At 55.0% G+C, this 6000-nt stretch overlaps 1 protein-coding gene across 3 annotated transcripts in view; it reads left to right on the top strand.

Annotated features, from left to right (window-relative positions):
* The first annotated feature begins 638 nt into the window (after positions 1 to 638).
* Positions 639 to 6000, top strand: part of ccser2a (coiled-coil serine-rich protein 2a) — a 670411-nt gene continuing 665049 nt past the window's right edge. For all 3 annotated transcript variants that reach the window (XM_080215929.1, XM_080215928.1, XM_080215930.1), the window contains exon 1: positions 639 to 802. The gene's annotated coding sequence lies outside the window, so the exon portion shown is untranslated. The remainder of the gene's footprint in view (positions 803 to 6000) is intronic.

The following is a 6000-nucleotide window of genomic DNA, read 5'->3' as shown; positions in this document are numbered from 1 at the left end:
ATAAAGCAAAATAATGCAAATGAAATCTGAAACAAAAAGAAAGTGCTGGAAATATTCAATACAAAAGTCATATTTAATTACGTTTTGAAATGTTTCTATTTAGCAGATTGCAAATGCTGGAAATCAGGAACAAAAGCAACAAACTCATCATAACCCTCACCCCACACCAACTGATACCCATCCTATCTCCATGGCCCAGGTTTGATTCCCGGTTTGGGTCTGTGTGGAGTTTGCACGTTCTCCCTGTGTCTGTGTGGGCTTCCTCCAAGTGTGATGGTTTACCCTGACAATCTGAAAGACGTGCTGGTTAGGTGCATTGGCCGTGCTAAATTCTTCCTCGTTGTACCCAAACAAGCGCTGGAGTGTGGCGACGAGAGCATTTTCACAGTAACTTCATTGCAGTGGTAATGTAAGCCCGCTGTGACACTAATAAAACTTAAAAACCCACTGAGACCAATCCCACCCCACTCTCACTCATACCCACTGCACTGACACCCACCCACACTGTTCCTGTGAATGAATGAGCTTCCTCCAGGGGGCGGGGCTCCGGAGCGGTGACGCATGCGCGCTACCGGCGAGTGACGACACTGCCAGCTGTGAGCGGAGCGCGAGAGGCAACGGAAAACCCGGCGCGAGACAGTGCGCGAGCGCGGCACGAACCGGATCAAATCCCGAGTGGAGCTGGAGCGAGTCCGGGAGAAACCGCATCAAAGCCGGAGTGAGCCGTTCCCCCAGTCCCGGGACACATTCACACCACCCGGCAGAGCGGCAGCCTCTCCCTCACCATGGAAACGGAGCACAGGTACTGATCCCCTCCCCCAACAGCAACTCCCCCAACCCCCCCATTCTCCTCCCCCCCAACCCCCCATCCTCCTCCCCCAACCCCCCCCCATCCTCCCCCAACAACTCCCCCAAACCCCCCATCCTCCTCCCCCCCAACCCCCCATCCCCCTCCCCCAACAACTCCCCCAACCCCCTCCCCCAACAACTCCCCCAACCCCCCCATCTTCCTCCCCCCCCAACCCCCCCATCCTCCTCCCCCCCCAACCCCCCATCCCCCTCCCCCCCAACCCCCCATCCCCCTCCCCCTACCCCAACCCCCCCATCCCCCTCCCCACCCCCCCATCCCCCTCCCCCAACCCCCCCATCCCCCTCCCCCAACCCCCCCATCCCCCTCCCCCATCCCCCTCCCCCATCCCCCTCCCCCATCCCCCTCCCCCATCCCCCTCCCCCAACTCCCCCAAACCCCCCCATCCTCCCCCAAACCCAACAACTCCCCCAAACCCCCCCATCCTCCCCCAAACCCCCCCATCCTCCCCCAAACCCCCCATCCTCCCCCAACAACTCCCCCAACCCCCCCATCCTCCCCCAAACCCAACAACTCCCCCAAACCCCCCATCCTCCCCCAAACCCCCCCATCCTCCCCCAAACCCCCCCATCCTCCCCCAAACCCCCCCATCCTCCCCCAAACCCCCCCATCCTCCCCCAACAACTCCCCCAACCCCCCCATCCTCCCCCAAACCCCCCCATCCTCCCCCAACAACTCCCCCAACCCTCCATCCCCTCCCCCAACCCTCCATCCCCTCCCCAACCCTCCATCCCCCTCCCCCAACCCTCCATCCCCCTCCCCCAACCCTCCATCCCCCTCCCCCAACCCTCCATCCCCCTCCCCCAACCCTCCATCCCCCTCCCCCAACCCTCCATCCCCCTCCCCCAACCCTCCATCCCCTCCCCCAACCCTCCATCCCCCTCCCCCAACCCTCCATCCCCCTCCCCCAACCCTCCATCCCCCTCCCCCAACCCTCCATCCCCCTCCCCCAACCCTCCATCCCCCTCCCCAACCCTCCATCCCCCTCCCAACCCTCCATCCCCCCCCCCAACCCTCCATCCCCCTCCCCCAACCCTCCATCCCCTCCCCCATCCTCCCCAACAACTCCCCCATCCTCCCCAACAACTCCCCCAACCCTCCATCCCCTTCCCCCCAAACACCCCATCCCCCTCCCCCCAAACACCCCATCCCCCTCCCCCCAAACACCCCATCCCCCTCCCCCAAACACCCCATCCCCCCCCCCCAAACACCCCATCCCCCTCCCCCCAAACACCCCATCCCCCTCCCCCCAAACACCCCATCCCCCTCCCCCCAAACACCCCATCCCCCTCCCCCCAAACACCCCATCCCCCTCCCCCCAAACACCCCATCCCCCTCCCCCCAAACACCCCATCCCCCTCCCCCCAAACACCCCATCCCCCTCCCCCCAAACACCCCATCCCCCTCCCCCCAAACACCCCATCCCCCTCCCCCCAAACACCCCATCCCCCTCCCCCCAAACACCCCATCCCCCTCCCCCCAAACACCCCATCCCCCTCCCCCCAAACACCCCATCCCCCTCCCCCTCCCCCCAAACCCCCCATCCCCTCCCCCCAAACCCCCCATCCCCATCCCCCTCCCCCCAAACCCCCCATCCCCCTCCCCCCAAACCCCCCATCCCCCTCCCCCCAAACCCCCCATCCCCATCCCCCTCCCCCCAAACCCCCCATCCCCATCCCCCTCCCCCCAAACCCCCCATCCCCTTCCCCCTCCCCCCAAACCCCCCATCCCCTTCCCCAAACCCCCCATCCCCTTCCCCAAACCCCCCATCCCCTTCCCCAAACCCCCCATCCCCTTCCCCAAACCCCCCATCCCCTTCCCCAAACCCCCCATCCTCTTCCCCAAACCCCCCATCCCCTTCCCCAAACCCCCCATCCCCTTCCCCAAACCCCCCATCCCCTTCCCCAAACCCCCCATCCCCTTCCCCAAACCCCCATCCCCTTCCCCAAACCCCCCATCCTCTTCCCCAAACCCCCATCCTCTTCCCCAAACCCCCCATCCTCTTCCCCAAACCCCCCATCCTCTTCCCCAAACCCCCCATCCTCTTCCCCAAACCCCCCATCCTCTTCCCCAAACCCCCCATCCTCTTCCCCAAACCCCCCATCCTCTTCCCCAAACCCCCAAACCCCCCATCCTCTTACCTCTCCCCCCCCCCCCCCCCACAAACCTGAATCCCAACACATATGCACACCTGTTCCTCCCTCAGATCTGAACAGGTGCCAGAGTGTGGTGACTAGGGGATGTCACACTAACTGCATTGCAGTGTTAATGTAAGCTGATCTGTGATACTAATAAATAAACTTTGAAACTGAATCTCCCCATCACCTGCAATAATCACCGCCTCCGTATTCTACTCTCCCCCCATCATCCCCACTGGCCCAGAATCCATTTCCCCACCAGCTCCCCTCTTCCTCATCTGATCTTTAACTCATTGCCTCTATCACCACCCCCGTCTCCCCCTTCATTCACTGTAACCCCATCCCACCCTTCTCCATTCCCCTCCATTTTGGCTCCAGCCTCCCCCACCTGTCTCCTCTTTCTCCCTGTCTCTACCCTTCCTCCTTTCCTCCATCCATCTGATTAGTCTGAGAAGCCGTTGGGGAAATTGGTGGGGGTTCATTCAGCGTTGAGGTTGAAGTGAGGGCAATTTGGGTTATAGAGTGGAGTGGTAAGGTGAGACATGCAATTTGATTTGCAAGGATGTAGCTGTGTCACTGCTTTGCAGGACAGAAACACATACCCTGACTACACACTTAATAAATGAAAGAATTAGTCAGCATTCTCTGAGCTCCCTCCCCTGCCATTCCCATGCTGGAGGAAGAGATTATATTGAGTAAGCATGGAGAGCATTAGTATGCTAATGTGTGGAATTACTTGTCCATTTATTATGTTGAGTTTGGAAGTAAATTTTTAAATCCTTCTGCCTGTGATTATTTTTAAAAGTGCACTTTTATCTGACAGCCTGTATTGAGGTTTGGGGAGGGAGGGAGGGATTGAAGAGATTGTTGTTATTTGGTACTGTAGAAATCAAGGTGCCCAGACCTGCATCACTTTGATCACATCTGCATTGACTCCTCGGTATTGGCTGTATAGATGTTGTTGATGTGATATCTAACAGAGATTGACTTTCTGGCATCCCAGGTAAGGTCCAGACAGGTTAGAGATATGAAAATGTGAAGGCTTTTGAATATGTAAAGTGGATGAGAACAGGAAGTCAGTATTCCTGAGTCAGACAGGAAGTCATTTGTTAGCTCAGCTGTGTCACTGGGAGAAATAGATCCTTGTTATTTGGAAGTGTGGTGCTGGGTAATATATCTTTTTTTCAGAAAACTGATGAGGGGGTCACATGATTTAAGCGCGGGATGGCTGTTTTCTCTTGAGCTCTGGTGCTACTTATCTATTAATCTGTTTTTTCTATCCTGACGCACAATCTCTGTGATGATCCGATCCTGATGTGTATAATCTGTGCTATGTTCCCAGAAGATACTGACAGAATTTTGGCAACGGGGACCTGAGTAAAGTCAAGAAAATCCTCGTTTGATTGAGGTAGTCGGAAAGAGTTGGAGTGGAGTTCGGTTTGCAATGGTGGTTTCGCTGTGAGTGGGCCTATGCTTTGGCAGTGTCATCGACACCGACATGATGGCTGCCAGTTGGGGGGAAAATTGTGGATGATGGTCTCGGTTCCACAGCACCGATTATTGGTGCTTGCATTGATGAACTGCAAGATATCCTAAAGAGCTTGGATGAAGTGGAGAAGAGAATCCTGTCAGTCGAGTGGGTAGTTTCCTTATTGGGGGCTCACCATCAGTCCTTGGAAATCCTGCTGCATGGCCTGACAAACATCCTGGTTGATTCAGGAAGATGGGGTCAGAGAAGATGTATCTGTGTACCCGGTCTCCTGAGAGGAGCTGGGGGCAATTTCCGCATTGAATTTGGGAACTGGCTACCATGCTTTCACAATCTCGAAGTGAAGACTGGGTGTTTCTGGTTTAATGGAGCGCAGTGTATCCAGTCTTTGAAGCCTGGGGTCAGTCAAAGACTCCACTGGTCTTGCGTTGTGTTGTCCTCAGTGTCCGTTGAGAAGGGCTGGAGCTGGCTGAGTATGATGGATCTTCGCCACCTGCTGGGGCCTAGGTTTCTCTTTACCAAGGCTCTGGGACAACAACATGGTGGAGATGCAAAGGCTTTGGTGAAACTTTGGATGGATCCTGGATGTTGCTTGGCCATCCTGACTGGCTTTGGTTATATTTTCCTGCAGTTCATCATTAATCCTGAATTTTGTTCCCTTGAGATTATAATCTTGATTTTGTGATATTGTCTTTTATCCTGACAAGGGTGTATGATATATGAGCACAGAGGCATGTGACGCATGTTATCCTGTTATACTGTGAGAATCAGGATTGTCCGTTTTGCTCTTTGATGGTGATGGTCCACTGGCATGCTCTGATGGTGAAATGCAAGAGGCCTTAGTTTAATGTACATTTGCTTTCAAACTTAGGTTTGAGTGTTTGCAATGCAGAGGTATTTCCTAATATGAGTATCCTTATTCCAGTGTGTCATCAATCCTACTTTTTCTTGAAGGAGTAGGTTAGGGCGGTTGTAACTCTGTTTCTCTGGATCAGGTGGAGGGTATGTCACCTCGCCTGCATGATCTCTTTTGATGACTTATGGCTTTCTCTTGGGGGATTTTCACAGTAACTTCATTGCAGTGTTAATGTAAACTTACTTGAGACACTAATAAACTTTCAAACTCTCCTTAAGACTTGGTTCCCCAGGGGATATAGTACCCTGTTGGCTGCAGGGTCTGAGTGTGTCAAAGTGCTTTGGACCAGTGTTGTTAGAGTCTTTCACGGTTGAAGATTAGGCTGGATGGAGAAGTAGATCACCTTCCTCCAAGTGGTCTTGTATAGGGACTTCCAGACTGCCCTGTCTCTTGAAGCTTGGGCTCCCCTGGGGGGTAGGGGGCCAGTATTCTGTTTATTATGAGGTTACATGTTCTGTCTTGTGACAATGTACACTACTAAACCATGTCTCATGTCTATTGGCTAATCCTGGTTCATTCCCCTCTGTCTCAGGGATTTGCTTTCTTTGTCTGGGAAGGCGATATGTTTATACAGGCTCTGGTTTGTTAT

This window comes from Carcharhinus amblyrhynchos, chromosome 31 (assembly GCF_965287045.1).
Source record: "Carcharhinus amblyrhynchos chromosome 31, sCarAmb.v2.hapA, whole genome shotgun sequence".
NCBI lineage: Eukaryota > Metazoa > Chordata > Chondrichthyes > Carcharhiniformes > Carcharhinidae > Carcharhinus > Carcharhinus amblyrhynchos.
Note: the sequence above shows the minus strand (reverse complement) of the source record. Positions and strands in the feature narration are given on the sequence as shown.